Here is a 27,190-nt window from a genome sequence, read left to right on the forward strand (position 1 = left end):
AAAATCTCTTCAGTAGCAACTTTTTCTGTAGTGTCTTCCTTTTTCACAAGTCTATTCTCTACATCAGTATATCCTTCTATGCTCTTCTCTTGTACCCTCTATTCTACAAGAATAAAAACACTAAATTCAAGAGTAATAATTTCAGCAGGTGGGGTACTTACAATGTCAAGTTGCTCATCCTCTATATGTGGAGTCTCCCCCCATTCTAATAGCTTCTTTAATCATTTTATTCTTGTAAAATTCTATTTGTAGAGTTTCCAACTACTCCTACAATAGTGTAAGGTAATGCTAGAAAGTATATGCAATACTTCATGAAATTTACATTTTTATGTCAGTCCACATTGTTCTCATATAGAGCTTCAGTTGATCTTGCATTTCTTGAAAGTCCATACCACTTACAAATTTTCCCTCAATCTCAACCGTGTCTTCTTCAACCATAGATTCTATCTGATTCTCCACAGCTCTTAATGTATTCACCCTATCAGTGATATTGCATTAATGAGGTTTGACAACCAAGATCTAACATCATCCACCATAGTGCTATTAGGGCTGCGAGAACTTCCTGCAGTTGCTTGGTCTTGTCCTCCATATGTTGTTGCTTCTCTTCTGTTTCCTGTACCTCTCCTTTAGCTTTGTTCATGGTCTTCTGAGATTCCTTTTTAATTAACTCACTTTCTTTGATCAAACTAGCATGTTCCTACTCCCACTGTGCCTTCTATGCCTATGATTTCTAAACTTCACATATGAATGTATATGGGTTTTATGGACCTCTCTCTTACCAGAATGTTGATCCCACAATTGATCTAATTCTGCTTGATGCTTGCCCTGTTGCTTAATATACTTGAATAACATAGATAAGGCATAGTTAGCTTAGGATACTGTCACCTTTGAATCATCAGGGCTTTGAAAAATAGGACTTTGGACATCAGTAGTACCAAGCTTCTCTTGTAGTCCAGGTAGCATACCCTACTTCATTCCTCTAGAGATGCAAGATTAATTACCTCATCAAGAACACTCACTACCTGTGAGGGGACCTTGAGGAGATCTTCATCTAACAAAGGCATCCTTAGCTCCTCTTGAGCTTTCTGCTATGCTTCCATAACTAGTCTCCATGCTAGCAACACATTGGCATTTGAGAATAGGGCTACCAAAATCTGTCAGAGTTTAGATTGAGTTACACTCCTCCTCTTGTATTTTCATGTTATCTTGTCATAAATTCTATTACATATGATCTGAGCCCAATTATACTTGTACCCTCTCTCTACTAAATACAATGTTGAGTAGTTGGTATATGACATGTAGTCATATTTTGTTAAAAATAAGATTCTTTCCATAAACCAAAGAAGATTCTTTGGTTAAAAACAAGATTCTTCCCATATTTTGTTTAAAACAAGATTCTTTCCATAAAGCAAAGAAATTTTCCCTATCGGGTTTCGCTCTTGCATTTCTTCAGCATAAAATAGGCATGAGATGTTTGCGGCATTCCAAATTCAGCTAAAAGCATAGGTGTGCTACATTTAAAACTTGGCTTTTTTGAGGCATCTGGAAACAATGGCAGCTTAAAAACTTCTGCCATCAGCTCGATTATCAATTAGACTCCCCAGCTATCATCCCATTTGTCTTCTTGGGCTATTCAAACTGAGCATCCGCTTGCAAATTCATTTGCCAGTGCCACCAGTGCAGGTTGTTGTAGGCCTCTAGCCCCAACTTTCAAAGCCATACACTCGCTATACTGTTGTGTGGAGGCCTAGAAGCTCGGTTTTGGCCAAGTTGATGGAGAAGATGGGAGCTGTTGTGGTTGCTATGGTGAAGTCATTGGACATGGAAGTGGTTATCATTGAAGCCGTTGATCGTCGATGGTTGTTGAAGGCGGAGGGAGCTACAATCTTTCAATGGGGTCTTGTGAGGAGTAGGTCGTTTCACTCAAAGATGTGTGGCTTGGCCGTCTGCTGGGTGGAGGAGCTATGGTGGCATTTCGGATTGCATGTGAGCCCTTGAGCTCGTTTAGGAGAAGGGTCGTGGAGCTTGAGCTGCCCATATGGTGGAGGTCATTTGTGGCACTGCTAGAGAAGGTGTCGAGGCAGTCGTTTATTTTTCACTTTGATGTGATGGCATGGTATCCCTACATTGCTTCTTGGAATCCCATCAATAGAAGAAAGGTCTCCAAGTCATGTATTTTCCATTTTCTTCAAGTTACGTAAACAAAATGAGAGTGATCTAATTGTGAGGTTGGGATAAGATGGCCCTAAACAATGGAGGGTGAAGCGCCCATAAGGACCATTCCAGTGAGTGATACTTGTAATTGCCATGGGGAATTGGTGTCTTTTGAGCTCAATCCAAAGTCTCATGATCGTTGTCTTCTTCTGGTCCATCTTATCATGGATTAGGCATGGGTATTTACCTAGATCCATCTCAGAGTACCTATGCCATGCATAATATAAGTTTTTGCAACTCTACTGCTATATCATATGCTTCTTTGTTTCCTCTATCAACATATTTCCCTCTTCTTCACTTTTTGTGGCTACCAAATTGAGCCTTGATCCCATTGCACAAACTTCATTTAGAGAACTTGCTAGTCTTGGCAAGGGATACATGCTTAAAGTCAGTGATTCAAATGCTACCAAGCGTAAATGTGGATAGGCTCTCATAGTCCTATTGGGGTTAAGCAAAGTTTTGACCTTCCATAAAATGTCTATCTACTTATGGACTTCTAGTATGACCAATTGTGCATCTCTAAAACAATCCAACATGGATCTACTCTTGTGAGGCATATATTCTACTCTTGTGAGGTATTTGTTCTACTCTTATGAAGTATATGTTATACATTATTATCCACAAAGTCTTGCATAGGGGCCCTACCCACACTTGTCTACAGCCTACTCCTCACAATCCTTGTATTCCCATAGACATATTGCTATACATGCATACCATTTTATAACTTCTCTCTATATAGATAAAATGAATTTTTGGGTATTTTGGGTATCTTATACCATGAGCTACAACACACTATCACCACTTCATTCACCCTGAAGTTGTAGAATACCCTCCTAGCTAGGTCATGATTCTAAGACATTAAAATATATCACATATAAAGTTTGTACGAGATCCCAAGGAGCTTCCTAAAACATTCTTCCTTATTCTCATTAACATGTCTCAATTAGCATGTTGGCAACACCTAGTTTTAGAACGATCAATGGAGAAAACTTGTTGAACCCATTCCAATATTATGATATTTTGAACAAGGATGTTTGAGGCTCTCTTTGCTTAGGATTTCTCTTAATGATGAAAGTGTTTCTCCTTTTGTTTGAAGGTGGACCGTGGCATCATTTTTCAAACTTCAAGTTGAACACCTCATTTATACTAGCATCTTGGTGCATGGGCACACACTTTTGTAATGGGCTTCCATCCAACATGGTAATTTACTTCATGGGATACTTAAGTTGGCTGAGACAACCAACATCTTGCATAGAAGACTATAAGGTAGTTGCTGTATTTTGTTTGTCTTATCAATACTGGTGCCAATGCAATTGTCACCAAATAGATTAGTCTATAGAGTCATGTTGGAAAACATACAAGATCACATCTCCCCAAAAGTTTGTCTCATGACCTCATCCCACAAGATAACCATTTCCTCCTTTCAAGATTCACAATTACGGTTGTTATTTTCCAATGAAGAAGCTAGCATTGCCTCAAACATAAGGTTGGTCAAGCTCACTTGGTGTAGCCCTTGAGCTATTGGCTCTTTTAAAGCAACACCAACATGTTATAGAGGTCTTAGGCCACCTAACAACACTCCAAAGTGCTTCACCAATATTCATTGAATCCCATAATGGGAGGATCATGTCATTATTGATAAACTTCTCCACTACCATTGATACACCCCAAACTTCATACCACTACAATAGCCATCTAGGTCTATTACAAAAATTTCATCAATTGCAACCACTTCATTTCCCACCAACATCTTGACCTTGTCCCCACCTCTAGTGGCCATCCCTATCCTTTCAATTTTGGAAAATAAAGCTACAAAAAGATTAGTGCCAAGAACTTCATTAGACAAGCCCAAAGAGTTTCAATAGACAAGTGCAAAACCCTTACACACAAAAACAAGTATAGCGTGTCATGCTCCCAAGGATAAAGGTAATTGTGTCATTCTCCATAACACTAGACGGAATATGTTAAATGAAACTAGTTTCCTTCTCAACAATGGGGTTATGGAGACTGGTAGTAGTGCCATTCTCACATTTGGAGTAATGGAGAATGGCGGAATTACCATTCTCCTTAACCCACACTTGGAGTAATGGAGAATGGCAGAACTACCATTCTCCTTAACCCACAATGGGGAGTAGAGAATGGCAATACTGCCATTCTCCCCTTTAGGGATTGGATTAGCCATTCTCCTCTTTGGGTTTTAGGATAATGGCAAAGGTGCCATTATTGACATTCGGTTATATCCCCAAGGGAAGTGGCACTAGCGACATTCTCTCTAAAGGGTTATGGACCCAAAGAGGGGAATGACACTAGTTCGATGCTCCCCTTTGGGATATGAAAAGTGATACTAACGCCACCCTTCGTAACTTCATGTGGGGAATTTGGCTGTTCACACTTTCACTATAGGTTTTGATCTCCTTTTTGGATTGGAAGAATGGTACAACTTCCATTCTCCATAATCCAAAGAGGAGAATGAAAATATTTCTATAACCCAAAACCTCATAGGTATAATGATAGCATTTTATTCTCCATAACCAATAACCTCATAGGGAAAATAAAACTATTTTCCATATGTCAAAGGAATATGTACTTTGTGCTAGATATTTTGTGGACCTTTCTTGCCTTTATATATCATGGCTAATGCCAACTATTTCAAGGAGCTTTACAATGTATTCTTAAAATAGCCTTCCAAAGAGTGTGTTTAAGTGCTTCATAGAGATCCCTTGTGATATGAAAATGGCACTTGTGCCATCCTCTTGTGATATGAGAGTGGCACTACTGCCATCCTCTCTATGAGGTGATGGAGAATTCCTATGGAGAATGGCACAAGTGTCATCCTCCCTATGAGATTATGGAGAACTGAAGTAGTGCCATCCATGCCTTTATAGGGAGAATGGCACTAGTGTCGTTCTCCATAGCCTCATAGGAAGAATACAACTACTAACATTCTTTGTTATTCTCAGCAACATGTATCAATTAGCATGTTGGCAACACCTCTACTCTTGGAACAATCAATGGAGAAAACTTGTTGAACCATTCCAATATTATGATATTTTGAACATGGATGATTGAGGCTCTCTTTGCTTAGGATTTCTCTTAATGAAAGTATTTCTCCTTTTGTTTGAAGGTGGACCATGGTATCATTTTTCAAACTTCAAGTTGAACACCTCATTTATACTAGCATCTTGGTCCATGGGCACACACTTTGCAATGGGCTTCCATCCAACATGGTAATTTACTTCATGGGATACTTAAGTTGGCTGAGACAACCAACATCTTGCATAGAAGACTATAAGGTAGTTGCTGTATTTTGTTTGTCTTATCAATACTAGCACCAATGCAATTGCCACCAAATAGATCAGTTTATAGAGTCATGTTGGAAAACATACAAGATCACATCTCCCCAAAAGTCTGTCTCTCCACATCAACTCCCGAGCCTCAAATAAAAGAAGCTCTATACCCAAATGCAGAGGTGGAGAAGGCTCATTTTTAGGCACTTCAACAATGGGTACAAAAGGAACAAGCTCAATTTGAGGCTAAGAAACAAGCTCAGAACCAATCCATGACTTGGCCCCACAAAGTATTGATATTGTACTCGAGCCTCTGTTCCAACAATAGAATCCACAACATAATGTACCGCCACATCAACTTGAAGGAGCCGCACTCTCTAGCATTTTAAGTTGCCCTGTGTCAATTCCCATCGGAATCCTCCTACGGAATTGTCCCAATCTCTGGGAGAGTTTTAAAGGATGGATTAAACTCACAAATCCCTCTCCACCTATGAACGACATTGAAGATATCCTCATGCGGATGGGTGAGAGAGATAACATCTGCAACATTACTGTGCCTTTGATCCACAAGGCATATAATGAAGTCCAAGCCATAGTGGATGGTGGAGTAGGTGTAAATGTCATATCAAAGGATCTCTACAATGAATGGGGTCTCCCACCAATGCAAAAGTCTAATTTTAACATACACCTTGCCGATGATTCATGGGCTAAACCCTTGGGAATAGTAAATAGCATGTCCACAAAGGTCGCAAGAGTTCGCTTTTCCCTTCAATTCACAATCTTGGATCTCCCAAAAAAATCCTATCAAATCTTATTGGGATGTCCTTGGTTACGGGAAGCATTAGTCCTCCATGACTGGGGAACTGATAGACTGGCAATCTAGAATCGCGACACCGCAGTCAGGGTGAATGTGGGGATAGAAGCTATAAAACCAATTGTGCCTAGAGCGTTGGATGACATATCTTCAATGACAATATCAAGCAAACTAGCTCCCCTGCAACAGCATGCCATAGCAGGCGATTCATAAAGCAATGTCAATAACTAGATACAAACATTGGCAACAACTGGATACGAACATTGGCAACAACCATCGACAACTGCCATTCATTAGACCCCATCTTCTCACATATAGATGCTAAGGTGCTATAGGTAGATCCTCCACTCACACATGAAGAACTAATCGATCTAGAGATGCCATTCTTTATGGCTGACCTCGAGTGGGATAATGAACCTGAAGAAGGTACCCATACCAATGATGACTCAAACTTTCCTTGGGACCATGAAACTGAGGCTGAGAATGCTGAAACTGAAGATCAAATCTTTGATAATGACTTAGCCATTTTGCATGCCCTAATGGCAATCGAGCTCCCAAAAATTGAACCTCCAAAGTTGAATAACAGCTAAAGATCCCGCAAGAAAGTTGGAGGAAATCGCAAAAAAGCCAAGTCCGCACACTTCAATGAATTCAAACGAGTACAAACAAGGATCGTTGAAATGTATCTTGCAAAGCCAACTCCCTTAAAATTAGAACCACCACCTCTTGAATGGTCCCCTGAGGGACTGGAAGGAGCATGCGCAACAAATGAACCCTTATTGGGAAACACCTTACCAGTGGAAAAGTTACCCCACAGTTCCTAGCATAAGAAGTTTAGAAAGCATAAGCCACATGTGCGTATGAAAATCGATAAAGAGAATTCACCAAAAAAAGAAAAGAAAAAAAAGAAAAGAAAAGAAAAGTCTCCAAGAGCCAAACAAATTGGTTATAATACTATGCCACCCCATACACATGGCACATGTCAGGCTAGTTCAACACCATCAAAGGCTGATCTTCAAGAAGTGTCGGAGTACTTCAAGAATTACACAAGTGGCAGTGTTCCCATAGCAATGCCAAAACTACTACAAGAATCTGAAGTTCAAGCTGTGCTGCTAGAAACATTGGACGGAGTCCAATTCAACACAACCATAAACAGGAGCCGATTGAAGCGATACAACATCATCATGCAAGCCATCCCCGACAATAATGAAGTTTTGGTAACTTCAAGCCTTCAATAGTTTGCACTAGATTTTTACACGTGCACTCACTAGCATATGCACGTTTTTGCACATATAGTTTGCACTAGATTGTTACATGCGCACTCACTAGCATATGCACGTTTTTGCACATATAGTTTGCACTAGATTATTACAGACACACTCACTAGCATATGCATGTTTTTGCACATTTAGGAAGACCTAATCAATTTTGAGTCTTAGTTTCCCTATTAAATCCCACAAATAAGCATATAGTTAGTCCCTACCTAATCAACACATGCATTCACACAATTTTGCATAGGCACATAATAGTTTGCATCAATAATAGTATCACACACTTTCATTCCATACTCTTAAAGCATGCAATGAATTCACAAGCAAGACAAGAAGCTATGCCAAAACTCAAGATGAATTGGCAAAAGAGTATGTAGCCTCAGCAACAAGACCCCTGCCAAACATCACATCCGTCTCCTAAATGCAAAAATATCAGACTTGCATACAAACTTATCTCTACAAGCTCAATGATACGGGTGCAATCACATCCAACATGCATGCAAGATAGCAAGAAATGCCAGCCTCACTCCACGTCCAAAAGCATGTCCTAACCTTGCAACTCCTCCTCCCTTCTCCTCCAACCTTGTAACCCATCCTCTCCATCTCCTCCTCCTCCTCCTCCCTCCTCCTCCCTTCTCCTCCTCCCTTCTCCTCCTCCCTCCTCCTCCTCCCTTCTCCTCCTCCCTTCTCCTCCTCCCTTGCTTTTACACCTTCTTCCTCTCCCACTCCTATGTTCCCCCTAAACCCTTAACTTGCATGATCTACGAGGGAGATGAGTTCTCTCCACCATGTACTCTACCTTGAACCTGGGAACCTCTTCTAAATTCTGGAACCTCCTTCTAAACTATGGAACCTCCTTCTAAACCGGGTCTAAACCTTGGACCTCCTTCTAACCCTTGAACCTCTTCTAAACTCTAGAACCTCTCTCTAAACCTTGGAATCTCCTTCTAACCCTTGAAACCTCCTTGTAAACCTTGGAACCTCCTTCTAAACTCTGGAACCTTCTTCTAACCCTTAAACTCCTCCTAAACCCTGCAACCCCCAATGAAGCCTTCATTGGGGGTTGTAGAAATTTAAAATGGAGAATTGTAAGCTGTGGCTACTCCATTGGAAAAGGGACTCAAGCTTAGTAAGCATGATGCTGCTGAAAAGTTTGATGGCACTTTGTATAGGTAGTTGGTTGGTAGTTTGATATATCTATGCTCCACATGGCCTGATATTGCCTACGCCACATGGCTTTTGCACCAGTTCATGCATTGTCCCCCACCACGATCACACATTGGAATGTAGTAAAGAGGGTTCTCAGATATGTCCATGGAACACACTCTCTTGGCTTGCATTATGCTTTAGATTGTGATCTAAAGCTCAGTGGTTTCACCGACTCAGATTGGTCAGGGGACATTGACAACAGACGGTCCACTACTGGGTATTGCTTCTCATTGGGTTCAGCCTGTATCTCATGGCTCAGTAAGAAGCAAGAGTGAGTCTCTCTTTCCTCTAGTGAAGCAGAGTACAAAGCTGCAAATTTAGCCACTACGGAGTTAATGTGGTTAAGAAAGCTTTTGCATGACTTGCATCATGCGCACAGGATGGCAGAGCAAATTCTATCTTTTGTGATAGCTAGAGTTGCATTGCCATAGCCAACAATCCTGTCTTTCATGCTTGCATGAAACACATTGAAAATCATTATCATTATGTATGGGATTGTATTTTTGATGGCTTCATTGATCTCATCTACTATTGTCCATTTGAGGACAATGTGGTGGATATCTTCACCAAAGTCCTGTTAACAGATCTTTTCTTACGACATCGACATGGCTTGGGGATCAGAGACATTCTCACAATGTCAAGGGGGGTTGTGAAGTGATTCACAATGACATTGTTTTCATGTACTCCCATAGGTTGCATATCCATTTGGATGAATTTGTGCGACCATGGTAATTTAGGTACTGCAGGGTACACCTGAGATGTTTCCAGGGTACTTTCAGCCATATCTTTGAGGGGGGATTTGTAAGAGATTACAAAGATATGGTGTTGTAGGAATAAAGTCAACCCTATGGTACTTGGGTACTATATATACTAAGTACTTGTATTGTTTCATTTGAACATTTCTATTGGAGCTTTCTTGTGTGTGCACTCTTGCTCACTTGTGTTCACAACGTGTCTCCATTTTGTTCCTACAGCACTCACTTGCATATGTACGTCTTCGTACATATAGGTAGCATCAATCGATTTTAACTTGGGGCTCAGAAGTGATGCCTGAGTTCTAGCTACCCTATGAAATCCTAGCAAAAACAAAAAGCATATAGTTAGTCCCTACCTAGCTACTAGGTCACGTGGACTCACACGCTTTCGCTTAGACACATAGATGATTGCATGAATAATTGTGCCACACACTTTCATTCCACACTCTCAAAGCATGTATAATTAAAAAAAAGGATCTCACAAACACGCACAAAGGTCATACCTGCATGCCAACTAATCTAATGATCAATGGTACACCACATTCACATGGATGCAGGTTCAGAAAAAATGTCGCCACTAAAGAGGATGTGTAGAAAGAGCCCACCGTCTCAACCACGAGACTCCCTCCAGAGTTTGTAGCAATCTACATCCTCTCAACCATGGCGACCACAAGCATTTGTGGTCCAGAGCGATAGCTCAATTCATGTCTGCATTAATCATTTTGGAATTAGATTGGTCAAACAGAGTAAGGCGAACATCCATTCTCCATTATCCTCAACATATTGGAATAAACACTCCATCGAGTGTATAGAATTGCCTTTCCAATGAAGCTATTTCTTACTTGACAAGTACTATTGGCAAGCTCACAACTTCCTCAATGTGATGTGAGATAGTCATATCTAAATAGAGCATCTAGATTGGATCTCAATGTCTTTTTGTCAAGCTCTAAGCCTTTTTAATGGAAACAGAGAGAAAATGGAGCCCTAACGGTAGACCAAGACATGAATTACATGCCTTAGGAAGGAGCATTTGCACCCTAATTGAAGCAAGGGCTCATGGCTTACAAAGCAAGGGCTTGTGCCTTGATGAAGCAAGGGTCAATTGTATATAAGACGATTTGGCCTTTCTTGTTCAATAAAGTCATATATTGTGGGTTTTCATTGTATATATTTTTAATAGAGTTATATGTATCTATGTATACATGCATGTATGTATGTATGCATGTAAACCCCTTAGGGCTAGGGTTAGGATTACGGTTTAATCTTATGTCCTATATGGTATATATGGTGCAATATACACCATCCTTAACAAGAGCTGAAGTACTAATGGAGCCTATACTCTTGTTGAATGTTGGAAGGTGTTGTGGAAGATATTGAGTTTGTGTATGTATGTTGCCTCCCAATTGGGTTTTTAGGGACAGCAAGAAAGCTCAACCCTAACCATGAGGGTCAATTCTACATAAGACCATTTGGTCTTCCCTTTTCAACAGATTTATATATTGTGGGTTTTTATTGTGTACTCTCACTAACTCTCTCCCTCTCCCTTCACTCTCTTTTCCTTTCACATGGTATCAAATCCCAATTACCAATGGAGCCTCAACTCTTGTTGAATGTCAAAAGGTGTTGTAGAAGATGTTGAGCTTGTGTATGTGTGTTGCCTTCCAATGGGGCATTGTTCATGCCTATACGAGACATTGCATGTGTAGGAATCTCCATCTCTATCTCATTTTTGAAATACTTTAACCCACTCATGCCTCTTGCACCTCCTCTTTTGTGACGGATGTGTTGAGATACTCCACGTCCCATATTTTATATTTTGTTGATCTTGTAAGGCTCCATGCTTGCATTTTCTCAATCCAAAGTTATAGAGGAGGTATAATGGTGATATTGGCTAAAGAATGTTGAGGATTACATGCAAACTTGGTACACCCATACTATGGCATAAAACATAGCTGCAAGCAACCAGGTATGTATGATTACCTCGAGCTAAACCCTCAAGCTAAATTTTCCGAACTATCATTTATAGGAACCTACCGAAGCACGTATTTCTCAAAGAAATGCAAATTCTAATCATGGATAATATAATTGTTTTGAAATATATTTAAGATCCTACCACACTATTGTAGTATTTAAACTTGAGGAGCCTTCCACTTCCTCAAATTTGAGAAACCTAGATATTATTTTCATAAGGGAGATATGTGCAATAAGGGACTCTAAAGAGTCAATGAAGGGTCATGAAAAACAAGGAAAAGAGAACAAAATGAAAACATAGATGTGCACATATTGTTGTAGATTGTACAAAACGTTTTACTTACTTTCATTCTCATACAACCATGAACACATACAAATGCACATGTGTAGTTCTAATTAGCCCAACAAAAGACTAGCAAACAAGTTATAATCCCTTTTGTCTCATCTCTCCTCCATATTTTATCAGTAAATAGTGATTTTGGATTTTTAAATTCCAACTTTTAGTCCACCATTGGATAGAGCATGAAAATTCGAGCATTTTTGCTTTTTACACCTCCTCATTTTGATGTATAGTTTGCAAGTTATGATACGTTTTGCATGAGCTCCCCCCCGCCTCCCCTCCCATATTTCGCCAACTAAATAGTGATTGGGGCCTTTCAAATTTTAATTTTGAAGTTTTTATTAGATAAAGCATGAAAATTTGAGCATATTTATTTTTTACACCTCATTCTGAGGCACAGTTTGCAAGTTATGATGCTTTTTGTGTTAGCTCCCATCCATATTTCGCCAGAGAAATAGTGTTGGGGATTCTCAAATTTTAAATTTGAATCCATCATTAGGCTAAGCATGAAAAATCAAATTTTTTTCTTTTTGCACCTCCTCGTTCCAAGGTATGGTTTGCAAGTTACAAGGCCTGTTCTGTTGGTTCCACTTTTGATTTTTGTTAAAATTACTACCTATTTCTTCAAAAAATATTGAGAAACTATTATGTAAAAACCATGATAAAACCAACATAAAACTTCCAAAAGCTCGGAAGCTCGGGGCTTTTAGGTGCATCTATCCCCTGCGATCATTTACTCCAACAACTAGCACCAACTGCAACTCTAACTCCTGCACCAGTGCAAACCAGCCAGTGGCTAGTCTCCAGTTAACATGCAACCAACATATCTGCAGTGCCTCCTGCTACAAACTTTAGCAAGCCATCTGATTGCCTTCAACCTCTACATCGTAAACAACTCCTACACACATGTAAAGCAACATGAATCCACCGAACATCCACTCACGTTGATGGAATCTCGAAGTTTTTTGTGGAAATCTCAAGATTCTATCAAAAGACTTATCATCACTTGGCCTCCCTTGTGACACATGGCACTTGCCATGTAGGCGGTCACACCAACACACCTTATCCCTTGCCATGTCAGCAATAGCCCGGTGGATGCCACATCAGCCAGAGTTATCCACTTGCCACATCACCCACAGAGGTCCATGTCATCCTTTGACCAAGTCAACTACCACATCATACTATCCATGTCTATTGCCACATCAGTGCCATGTCACCACGAGTGACACATTAGTATCCACATCATCGAGTCCACGTCAACACATCTACCATATCATCAGCCCAGTCACACATGCCACATCCTCATCGATTACCACATCATTAAGAGTCTTCACACTGTGCCATGTCATTAGGCCATGTGGATTGGCCACCTCACCTGCCACCTCAGCACTGCCACATGATAGCCCCCTGTCAAGCACTGGAACCCCTTTGCAGGCACACTCACTGCATGTGCACCCTCTTAACACCTCAGCAGGGCTCCACTGGCACACCCCTTGGCAAGAACACATTCTGCATGTGACCCGGAGTTCCACCTTATCATTTGCATCCTTTTTGCCCCTCCACCTAGATCAAGCCGTATCTCTTGATCTAGGAAGAATTTGAGAGCACTCCAAAAAGGAAAAGCTTTGTGCTCTACACGCTCATCAAATCATGTGCACATTTTGGTGCAAGTATCACACACTTTGAGGCTTGGAGACAAATCCACTTCTTGCATGCACATCAGCCTCTACATCAATGCATTTGACCCAACACCTAAAACGAAAAGAGAGGAAATTATTTTTTGCTTTTTCATCGCTTAGTAGTTGTAGATCAAAGTACATTAGATCATCCATAGCAGAGAGAACTCCAAAGCAACCAATCAAAGCCATGCCCAAAAATTCCTAAATAGTTCCTACTCGGAGTCAATCCCTTCGCTCACATGCATTTTTACATCATCACATTTCTTGAAACTCGACATTCGATAGTTTAGTGAGCACACTTTAGAGTTTTCAGAGGCATCGATCAATTGATAAGAGGGAAAATTGCACATGATTTGATTTTACACACAATGCCACCATTGTTAAGCCTATTTGGCTATTTTTTGACATTGTGCACATTGTTTCAAGCCTTGTAAAGCCTCTTGGCTATTCTTGACATCATTTTCTACAAGCCTTGTAACAGATTGGATTATATATTGCAGTTATATCTTCATCGATAGTTCATATTGCACTTGATACAGTCAGTGTATTTGTTAGATATGCTCAATGCCCCACCCTCCTGGTAACCACCAATGGTCCAAGGTGCTCAAGTTGTAGGGCCCCCATATGAGGAGAAGCCATGTGTGAGCCCGAGACACTAGATGTGGATCCTGACTTGCATGTCAGATGAGGTCTATCAATGAGACTGTTGATGGTAGAAAGGCGATTATGTGGGAGCCCCTTATTCTTGCTGCAGCCTGGGGGGTCTCAGGGGGACCAACGGCCCTCCTGGTGGGGGTTCGGCGGCAGGATCCCTCGAGGCGACAGTATAGGGAATATTCCTTGAATATTCCATGGACGACTAGTCGGTTCCACTAACTAGGTTGACTGGTCGGCTCCACTAACTAGGTCGATTGGTCGACTCCACCGACTACGTTGATTTGACTACCGCCCTCATAGCTATAAAGAGGCAACCTCCCCAGTCCATTGTATCAGATCAGTTCAAATCAGATCAGGTCTTCCAGCTAGTAGCTCTTCACCTAGTATCTGTCTAGATCACCATCTAAGCTCCACTGTGGGAGCGCACAGGTGGACAGAGCCATCATCTGTACTACATCAGTATTGAAGGAAAAGTTTGTTCCACTCCAGTTTGTTGTGTACTCTCTATTCTTTGTTCAGTTTCTGTTCCACTGCGTTGTGTAATTTAATAGTATTGCAGTTGATTCAGATAGTGGTTTTCACAGGCACTTTGAGTACTATCTTGCACCATGTCTATGACTAGCAACCTCAATTTGGAGGCATCCGCTAAACTAGACAACTCCAACTATGGCACATACAAATACTGCAAGAATACCATTCTTGTACTTCGAGACAAATGGGATTATGTCGATGGGTCTACACCTAGACCATTGGATGATCCAGCCAACAGTAGCTCCACTCCCACTCTTGCCCCAACACCAGTAGTGGGATCTACAACTGCACCACTAGTGTCTGCACCTGTAGCAGATCCTGCAATTGCCCGAGCATATGCAGAATGGGACAGGAAAGACAAATATGCATATCATTTGATCAAGTAGAATGTGCAAGATGTCATGCTAGGACTGAGTCTAAGAACACTTCTAGGATTCTCACACTGAGAAACCAAATCAACCAGAGTTTCTACAACAACAATGAAACTGGTCATGATTACGTACTTAGGATCAAGGATTACAACAATATCGAGTCTCGCAGCAGAGCAAGAGAGACCATGAATCCCATAGAAATGGTTCAAGTCATTCCAAATGGACTAGGACAAGGATACGAGAGTCTAGTTTAGAGTATTGCCATTCAATGGCAAATTCCAACACTAAAAGAGCTACAGTCAGTTTTACTATCGATAAAGAGCTCAGGACTCAGGCCATTCATGCACGCAAATGTCATTCCAATGATCAAGCATTCATAGCTTGAAATAGAAGTAGAGGTAGAGGTAGATCATTTCAGCAAAGTGGACATCATCAGCAACAAAGTCATCAGCAAAATCAGCATCAACATCATCCTCAAAAGCATGAGCATCACCGACTAAGAGGAAATCATTCTAACCGAGGAAGATTCTAAGGACGAGGGAATGCATCCACCAACATGTCAAACATTCAGTGCAATTATTGTCATAAGTTTGGACACTATGAAAGAGATTGCCGCAAGAAGTAGTATGACCAAGGAGGTCAATCTAGTAGCAATCGAGGGAATTTATGATGAAGAGGAAATCATCATGGTGGACATTCAAGTCACAATCATTATGCCAATGAATTTGAGAATATGTTTCTTGCAAAGCAAGGATATGCAGAAGACTGATACAATGTATCTATTCAAAATGGGAATGTGATTAGCAAGTTGGTCAAGCAAATCAAGATCCTTGGTACATTGACAACGGTGCATCATCTCATATGACAAAACATCAAGAATGATTCACAGAGATGAAACCATTAGAAGGACAGAAGAACATGATCTACAAGGTAGATAACACATCGAATCCAATTCAAGGAAAAGGCATTCTCCCTATGAACAATCAAAGATCAACAAAAACCTCTTGTTAGTTGGGCAAATGATGAAATAGATCAACTAGTAGGAAAAGCTGTCAAGGAAGGATGCTTTTTTAGAATGCTGGCTTTATTACCAGATTTGCATGCCATGTCAGCTCAACAATAATCGATGCCACTTTTTGTAGTATGGCACAAGAGATATGGACATGTCAATTTCAAAAGCTTGATACAGCTCAGAAATCAGAATATGGCAATTGGAATTCCTAAGCTACAATTTCTTGGAAAAGATTTTGAAGAATGTTGTTTCGGTAAACAAAAGCAAAACAATTTTGGCAGAAGCACCTCTTGAGCATGAGGTATTCTTGATTTGATACATATAGATGTATGGGGTTATGTACAAACCCGTAGCATCAATGGTTCACTTTACTACTTGACTTTCATTGATGACTACAACAGACTTTGTTGGGTCTACTTTCTAAAAGTGAAATCCGAAGTCTTTTTCTAGATTTCAAGAATTCAAAGCCATGGTAGAAAACTAGACAAGTAGAAAGATCAAAGTCATGAGATCAGATAGAGGAGGTGAATACATGTCTTCAACATTCAAGAACTTTTGCAGAAGTAATGGCATTCAAAGACAATTCACTTGTGCAAATACTCCTTTACAGAATGCAAGAGCTGAAAGGAAGAACAGTACTTTAGCAGACAATGCTGGAGCAATGCTTAGTGAGAAGCATCTTTTGAATTAGTATTGGGCAGAAGCAATTGCCACTGCAAACTACTTGCTTAATCGGTTTTCGATCAAACCGATTCAAGGTATGACACCTTATGAAGCATTCACTGGACACAAGACATGCATTGGTCACCTCCGCATATTTGGTTGCATAGTATATGCCCACATACATGACGATCATTGCAAAAAATTGGATGCAAAGTCATGCAAATGCATCATGGTTGGCTACAATGAAGAAAGCAAAGCATACAAGCATGATCCCATCAACCAAAAGGTCATCATGTCCAGAGATGTCATTTTTTATGAACAATCAGAATGGAAAACATCAAATTCTCAGGAGATAGAGACACCGATTACTTAGTCATCTATAGAAAAGGTTGATGAAGAAGAGCAAGAATTGCCAGAGACACACCCCAAGAAGAGCAACATCAACTCAGATGGTCTACTAGGGAAAGTAGACCACCAGCCAGATTAACATATACTTGGAAAGGAAAAGCAATTCAGGTGAAACTACCAATTATGCTCTTATGACTACGATCATGTGGCCACAGAAGAGCCAGTGTCCTTTGAAGATGCAGTTGACAAGCCAAAATGGCAAACTGCTATGAATGAAGAAATGGAAGCTTTGCAAAAAAACAACACTTGGAAATTATGCAACCTTCCATCAAGAAAGAAATGGAATAGTGATCTAGAAGAGACTATCATTGACATTGATGGTTCTGATGGACCATGCCCTGAGGCAAAGGCTGAGAATGCTCAATTGGAAAACCATGACTTCGACAATGATTTAGCCATTCTGCATGCCCTCATGGCTGTTGAGCTGTCCAAAGTCAAGCCTCTAAAGTTACATAATAGCAAGAGACCCTGGAAGAAAGCTAAAGCTTGGGAATGGACACAAAGCCAATGTTGAGCATTACAATGCATTTGATTGAGTGCAACAAAGGATTGTGGAGCTATACCTCACCAAGCTAGTATCACCAACAACTGAGGCTCCTAAACTTGAATGGAACCTAGAAGGCCTTGAAGGTGCTTGCACAATAGATGAACCTAGAAGGCCTTGAAGGCGCTTGCACAATAGATGAACCATTACTTGGGAATACTTTGCCAGTGGAAAAGTTACACAACAATTCCCAACGTAAAAAGTCTAAAAAATTCAAACCACATGTGAGAATGAAGAGTAATCCTGACAGTCCCAAGGTACTACAAGAATTGATGGTGGCAATAAAAAGGCCCCCAGTGACGAGAGGAATTTCACCAAAAGTGGCCGTCACACTATACCTATTAGGGGGAAGGTGCCCACTCTAAGATATGTAGATCATATTGAATAAATCTCAAATATGGCACCATGGTGTATGACAAATCTCTTTGATGCAGGATTCATCTATGAGATAGAGCACACTGATTGGTTTCCCCCATTGTGATTGTGTCTAAATGTTTTAAGTGAGAAAACATGTGTGTCACAAGATCTATGGAGCGCTCTAAGGTGGATGGAACCTATGTGGAAACATGATGAAGAGAGTGCTCATGACATGTAACTCAAGTCAATTAGGTTCCAAGATAGATTAGCTTGGACTCATAAAGAGAATCTTGAGTGTATGTGTATATCAATGATACATGAAAGGCTTCTTATATAGAGAGAGCCTTTAGAATAGTCAACACTTGTGGGACCCTCTAATCCACATATCTCCTAGTGGATGTCCTTGCTCCACATCTTCAAATCATGTAGTCCACATCCTTGGGTAGTCCACATCCTTGGGTGGCTACTTTAATTCTTTCTACACCATACCTTAGCCTATAATATATGTGCACATGGCACCATATCTCAACAATAAGAAGCTGTAGATATGTGTGAACTTAAAGAATGTGAATGACGCCACCATTAGGGATCACTATCGCTTGCCTCTAATTGAAACAATATTAGAAAAGGTGGCAGGATCATAAATATACAACTTCTTAGATGGATTTAGTGGCTACAATCAAGTGCAAATAGATCCTAAAGATCAATTTAACACATAATTCATGACAAAATGGGGAATATTTACCTACAAAGTCATGCCTTTGGATTATGAAATGCCCCTACCACATTCCAAAGAGCCATGCTTACCACCTTTAAGTCTTTTCTCAATAAGTTTCTACAGTTCTTCTTGGATGAATTGTGCATCCATTCCAACAAGCAAGCCTTGAAGAGTTCTCATGAAATTCAGGGACTATGACATCTCCCTAAATCCCATAAAATGCCAGTTCATGTTCACCGATAGAGTTGTTTTGGGACACATTGTCTCTCAACATGGAAATGCAACCGACATGGAAAAAATAAAAATCATCATGGAATTACCACCTCCATTGAATTCACAAGGAGTGCATGTCTTTATGGGGCTACTTTAGAATATTCATCTCGTGGTATGCCATGATAGCTTGCCCTCTATACAAGTTGTTGGTGGAATTATTTTGGACGGAGGAGTGTGACCAAGCCTTTGAGCTTCTAAAATGGTGCCTAATCATAGAACTGATCCTCATAGCTCCCAATTGGGTCATCGATTTTCATGTCCACACTAAATTAGGCTCTAAGTATGCAATTGGGAGTGTACTCTCCCAACTTGGGGATCATAATAAGGATTAGCCAATTTACTTTGCGAACCAACAACTAATGATGCCAAAATCAACTACACAACTTGGGGATCATAATAAGGATTACCCAATTTACTTTGCCAATCATCAACTAATGATGCCAAAATCAACTACACAATTATCAAAAGAGAAGCATTGGCAATGGTTTATATTGTTAAGAAATTTTGACACTATTTATTGGCAAAGGATTTTGTATTCTACACAGACCATCAAACACTACTATATATAATGAATCGTCTGTGTATAATAGGAAGAATAACGAGGTGGCTTCTCTTGCTTCAAGAATTCAATTTCAAAATAGTGGTTTGCAACGGTGCTCAACACTACATTGCCAATCACTTGTCCTATGTCAGGTCTAGAGAAGAACCCATTGGAGTTAAAGATGACTTGCTTGATGCCAAATTGTTCCAAATTGAGGTTGTTCCATAATGGTGTACTGACATCATTAGATATTTAATGACGATAAGATCCCCACCAGAGTTGCGAGGCCAATAAACTCATAATCAAAGCTGCACAAAATAGGTACAAATTAGATCTTGCATAGATGAGTCATACCACATGAAATCCCGCTCGTCATCCATGAAGCACATGAAGACATTGCAGGAGGACACTTCATTGGAGAAGCCACATCATGAAAAGTTTGTTTAGATGGCTATTGGTGGCCCACATTGTGGAATGATGCCTATGAGTTCATCAAAAAATGTGATCTATGCCTAAGAACTGCCAAAACCCAACACAAAGACTTCAATACCCTAACCAAAATCATGGTGCAACAACCCTTTGAAAAATGGGGAATTGGATTTGTAGGACCCATAAATCCTGCTGGTAAAGAAACACAAGCCCAGTACATCATTGTGGAAAGAGTTGCGGGGCCAATAAACTCATAATCAAAGCTGCACAAAATAGGTACAAATTAGATCCTACATAGATGAGTCATACCACATGAAATCCCACTCATCATCCATGAAGCACATGAAGACATTACAGGAGGACACTTCATTGGAGAAGCCACATCATGAAAAGTTTGTTTAGATGGCTATTGGTGGCCCACATTGTGGAATGATGCCTATGAGTTCATCAAAAAATGTGATCTATGCCCAAGAACTGCCAAAACCCAACACAAAGACTTCAATACCCTAACCACAATCATGGTGCAAGAACCCTTTGAAAAATGGGGAATTGGATTTGTAGGATCCATAAATCCTGCTAGTAAAGAAACACAAGCCTAGTACATCATTGTGGAAACATGTTATTTCACTAAATGGGCTTGGGGCGCCAACTCAATATGTAATATGTTACTACCCTCGTCCAAACTCTAGGGTATGGGGGGACAAGGTCCATTTATAATATGCATGGATTTCCTTAAAAATTTTCAAATATGCAAGGAAAAAATATGAAATTTTCATGGGCCCCCTCCCACAAAATATAAGATATGTACCTTGAAAAATATGCAAGATTTTAAGATTTGTACATATTTTTCATAATATGTGAGGCCCAAGGAGGGGGGTATTTTGGATGAGGGGGGGTAAAACAAAAAATACACTAAAATATGAAAACCCATATGAATTAATGTAACTTTTTCATATGTGACCCAAATTTCAAGGTGTAAAGACATATTTGAAGCTCTTTTAGTGTAGAATACAACCATATTAATATGAATAATTTCTACTCATGGCATATTGTTAAATTCATCTCATACTCAAGATTTTGATAGGTTTTCTTACTAAAGGGAGTTGGCACCCCAGGTAAATGGGCTGAGGTAAAAGCAGTACACAAAGCTAGTGCTAGAAGTACTGCCAAGTTCCTTTATGAAAATGTGATCACACGGTATGGTTGCCTCTTGGAAATAGTTTTTGATCAGTGAACACACTTTGTGAATGAAGTGATCCAGGAATAGTTTGAATTCAAATTTCCCGCTCAATTCAAATTCAAATGGAAATTCAAACTAACTAGGATCTCAAGATTCATGGTTGTACATCGGAAGAGCACTCCCTACTATCCCCATGGGAATGGGCAAGCAGAATCTACCAATAAAACCCTATGCATTATTCTCACCCAAATGCTCTGATTGGGTAGAAGAGCTTAACTTTGCCTTATGGGCCTACAGGACCACTTTTAAGGTCAGCACAGGTTTTATGCCATTCCAACTAATATATGATTTTGAGGCATTTTAGTCCCATTAGACTTCATTATCCCTAGTCTACACGTGGCGGTACAAGAGCAACTCAGTGATAAAGAATCCCTGAAAGCATGAAGACTCCAACTTGAGAAGCATTCTGAAATGAAGTTAAGAGCCTACCATGCAATGATTGCAGAAAAGATGAAGGAAGGCGTGGTTTGATAGGAATCTCAAGGATAAGGAGATTAATGAAGGTAACTTGGCCTTGCTCTACAATGCCAAAGTCCACAAGGGCAAATTAAAAGTATCAGGGCCTAGGACCTTAAAGGTCAAGAAGATCAACCCCATTGGCACTGTGCTCCTAGAAAGTTTGGATGGAGTGAAATTTAGATCGAGGATCAGTGGCAATAGACTCAAGCGCTACTACAACAACTTGCATGCCAACACCAACAAAATAATACATTTAGGAACCCCAAATCTCCATTAGTTAGGACTAGATTGTTACATGTGCGCACTCACTAGCATATGTTTGTGTTCACACATATAGGTAGACCAATCAATTTCAACCTAGGGCTCAAAGGTGATGACTAAGTCCTAGCTTCCCTATGAAATTCCAGCAAAATAAGCATATAGTTAGTCCCTGCCTAGTTATTAGGTCACGTGCACTCACACACTTTCGCATAGGAATATAGAAAATTTCATCAATAACAGAAACTGTCACACACTTTTATTAGCATGAGCTAAATTCACGCCTGTCATACCTACATACCAACTAATCTACAAGTTTAATGACCATGGGAACACCCTATCCAAAATGGATGTAGGACCAAAAGCATTAGGAAAGAAGAGAACTCATTTTGTGGTCCTCTAAGAAATTCACTATTTACCTATTTTTGTTGCACTCAAAATATGGGAAATGCCATAAAATACAGATACTTGTTGCAAAAATGTCAATCTAGTACTCAGGCTTCACATTAAATGCATATATAAGATCCTTGATTTTCTATGCAGAATTTGATGATTCTGACATTGTCAGTGCATCTGGAGTGGGCCAAAACCCCCAAATCAGCCCTGTTGGCCAATTCACGTTTTACTGCAAATCCCCCATTCTGGGCATTTTTGCCCTTTTTCGGGCCTCCAAGTGTCGATTTTTGGTGTCTCCAAGGTCGATTTGAGGGTTTTGGCCTTCTTCGGATGCACTGGCGATGTTTGAATCATGAGATTCTACACAAAAAGATCATCTTTTAAAGATCACATATGTTAGACATAATAAAAGAAAAAGATTTTGAATATGGCGTATTTTATCTTTTTACATGGTTTTCGGTATTTTTCCAATGTTACATTGGCCCTCTTCTGATTGGTCGAGAGCCTATTTTTCTAAGCCCTAAAAGGCCCAAAAATGAGCTCCCTTTTAAATGCAATGCCAAAGCTAAAGAAGATTCGACAAAAGAGTCCATAGCCTCAGCAACAATGAGACCCCTGCCAAAGTTCGTAGCTGTCTACCTCCTCTAAACCAAAGAACGGTAGGCATTTATGGTCTATAGTGATAGATCCAAGGAGGATTCAATGCATGAAATGGAAGAAAAATAGGTACTAATGCAACCCTAGTCACCATCCACCTACATGACCATTGATGAGGTTGAGTCCTTGGAGCTTGTGTGGCCACCTCCATTGACTTATGCACTTTCCAATGATGCAAAAGATTTCCTAGAGAAATGGGGACTTGGATGTTTGTTAGAGCACCTACAATCCCTAAAGGAAACACCTACCATGACCACATACATCCACGAAGTTCTCCATTCTTAGCACTCTAGGGCACATGTTGGTAAATACGGCACCATAACTGTAAATCAGAGTTTACTCAATATTATACTTGATAGTACACTGATCCAAAGGGCCTTCTCACTCCCAACTAAAGGGGAACAATATTCCACAAGGCTTGTCAATTCCAAATTTCTCAAAATTCAGCCTCTCCTAGCCAAGGGCACCAAGTTCCATAGGGATGGAGTACTACATCACACAATCATCGACCCTAGACTCAAGCAAGTAGCCTATACACATACACATTAGCATTGTATAGTGTCTTGGCTATTTTTGACACACTATCATCATTACTTTACTTTGGCACACAGTTCTTCCACCATGACTTGGATCACACATTTCCTAAGTACTCTTCTCACATCCACATAAGATGGATTATGCTTTACAAAACACTTTGTTTTCAAAGAGAGTATCATAAATTGATATGTTTAGCATAAGTCCTACAAACGGTTGTCAAAGCATAAGCCCATAGTGGTAGCTCACACACAATGTTATCATGGGTGTCTAAACACTCTTGATGGAAAATCGGTTAGGCCTTTGGTACAAAGCACCAAATAGTATCTAGCATGAGCTATTCCCAACAGCCAGATCATTCTAATGATATACAGGCCATGACTCAAGATGAGAAATGTACACATTGTTGTCATGGATGTCTAGACACTCTTGATGGTACATGGTTAGGCTTGTAGCATTGAACACAAAATAGTCTCTAGCATGGAACTATTCCCAAATAGCCAGACCATTCTAATGATATACCAATCATGACTAGGGATGAGACCCGTAAGTGGAAAGAGAACCCATTTGAACTATTGTTACCATAATGCATGTATCAATTTACAACACAAACAAATGCATCATATGCTAGCGTGGATTTACCTCCATATTCTAATCATGCACGATTGCACAAGGTACTCAAACACATTTTTGTGATGTATAGCCACCACATCAGCTGAAGTAGATACATAGAAGGAGCTTAGCATTAGTGGCCATGCAGGTTTGCAAGTAAGTCCTCAATATGAGGCTCTCATATCTTCTGAGGAGAAAGATGGCTCAATGCATCCAAATCCTCAAGCTATTTCATTCCAACATGTGCTTTCACCTTTGACATGGAGCATGGCATGACCTTATACTCAGTTTCCACTACCGCTAGTGTAGATCAGCAGATAAGTCATTAGGACATCTTAGCATTGGCTCATTTATGCCATATTGCACCACACTTGGATTTAGTTATCCCCACCTCTTATGGTTAGTGATCATTCCTCTGCATGAGGACATTTACACATCAGTGCAATCTTGTCTCAATGCAATGGAAATTATCAAGTTTAGCCATAGAGCAACTCGAGGAACCTCAACATTCTAGCATGTTCTTATGGCTATACCATGTACTGGTCCATACTTGATCCAGATTAGTGGTTGGATCCTGAACTTTAGATCTATCCAACAACAACATTCAACAACTCACATGCCTCGAGGATATCTTTTGTTTTTTAAGTTCTATTTTAGGATTCAAATCCTTATTCTTGTTGTTAGCTCCACTATGAGCCTATGATAGAGGCTACATACTATGCCGATGGATATTTAGGCATACACACAACAGACTACCTTCATCTTATAGAGGCTACATACTATGCCAATGGATATTCAGGCATGCACACAACAAACTACCTTTATCTTATATAGCTAAGCATACATGTTTGATGGGCTTCCATGCCTTATTAGCTCTTTTGGCCTCTTTAGGAGAACATAATGCCATACTTGTATCTTTGTTCCCAGCTTTTATGTAGCCCCTGGATCACTCTATCCATAATAACTATGGTTTCTAAGCCCCTAGATCACTCTAACTATACGTTTTCCTATGACCTTGAACCATATGACAAAGATTACTCTATTGGGCATACCTAAAGCACATTAGTTCTTTTGGGTTGAGGACATCCTTGTTTGTCACGAGTTTGTCACACCTATTGGAATGCATGTTCATAGATGTATTGATCAGCTTCACATGTGGATTTTTTGATAGATCAACTTCACCATCGACAGAGACTTATGACATGTTCAGCTTACCATCATACATGTAGTCATTCACACAGTGATCAGTGTTTTATCCAGTCGATGGCTCCAGTAGAACTTCATTTTTGGCATGCTTCCCTCTTCCCTTTGACCTATTTTCTAGTTTTTTTCCTTAAAGGAAAAGGATGACCTACAACTTAAGAGGGGAATGCACATTTATGTACAAGATCTACTAAGTTGTACTGATTGTATAGGCTTCTTCTTTTTAGTCACAATACTCCCACATGCACATACTACTTTTGTTTTCCAATCTTTCTTGTTGCTATCATATGTACAAAAAAAATCCAAATTTGTTTTTTGTACATGCAGCCTCTACTTATCCAATGCAAGTTAAAGAAGAAATGTTAAGGATGATGTGAATTGCACTATACCATAAGGGCATAATATCAAACCCAAACCCTAAGCCTAAGGGATTCATGTATATATTCATACTTACATTTAATACAACATAGTATACATTTAGCTATGTTGTGCACTCCACTCTCTCCCCCAGATCCTCCAACTTGCTCAAGTTACTCTTGCTAGTCCTCTCATAGATAGAATCTCAATTTTGTGATGGGGCTATATATAGTGCATGATCATCATAAACCAGCTCCCTGACAACAATCAACTCAACCTTTCTTACCTTTCTTTTCTTGTGATTATGAAGCAAGGCAAGTTTCTACTATGGATGAATTCAATCACAAAACAACTTTAATAATCATGGGCATAAATCAAAACACCATAATATTTTGGCCAAATGCGAATCAATGGAACTTGAATTGGTGAGTTATATGCTTCAAGCTAGTCCATTAAGCTTGAAGTAATATCCCAAATGGTTAACCAACTAGAAGAAAAGGACGAAGCTTTTTGTGCAAGGTTATCTAGATGACTCCAAAGTCAACAACTGAATGGTGAGATGATGGGGATTGCATCCTACGAGTAGCAAGGTCCAAAGTCCTACAAAGTCCAACATTTGCTACTTCTAGAATTCAGCATTTGCTATTTCTAGAGTCCTATGGACTCCAGTGTGTTGTTTCCAAATTTCTACAAAGGCCAATGCCTTGAACAACAAACGAATACCAAATGATAGGAAAAGAAAGTGGGCTTGAATTATTTGCATAAACTCTAGCAATGAATGCAACATCCCACAGTCATGCTATTAGTAGTAGTTAGTGCCGCATGAGGTTGAAGTTGAACAAGGGAGGCTAGAGCTGGGAGCTTGGACTTCAAATGGCATTGAGGGACGAAATGATAAATAATGCTATCCCTCAATTAAAAGCCCACTATCCCTCACTTATGACCACCTCTCCTAGGATTTCGTTAGCCTTTAACACTTATTTCATTAATTTTGGACTCATATGTCTACTTTTGGACTATTCCTTAAAATCCTTCCCAACTGAAAAGTTTACTTTATGAAACTGTCATTCGAGAATCAAAAGTTTACTTTCTAGCACTATCATTTTCACATAAGACATTTCAAAATATCTCTCTACAATGTTGTACAAATAATGCAAAAACTACTATTAAATCCTAAATTTGTATTTCTTGTTTATAAGAATCATATTCTTAAAATAAAAAAACCGAGTTATTAGTTTAAATCCATGAAAAACCATGCTATTGAGGATTCACAACATTTTAAAAATGTATACATAAGAGACCTGTAAGACTCTTTTTACTTTCAATGCAGAAAACTATAACACTCTTGAATATTCAAGAAATTAAAAGGTTTGTATACACATGAGACATGATGGAAGCCTCTTTTGTACTCCAAAAAATAGCAATAGCTA

Source organism: Dipteris shenzhenensis, chromosome 7 (assembly GCF_047967505.1).
Source record: "Dipteris shenzhenensis isolate YYH24624 ecotype China chromosome 7, Dip_SZ_1.0, whole genome shotgun sequence".
Lineage (NCBI taxonomy): Eukaryota > Viridiplantae > Streptophyta > Polypodiopsida > Gleicheniales > Dipteridaceae > Dipteris > Dipteris shenzhenensis.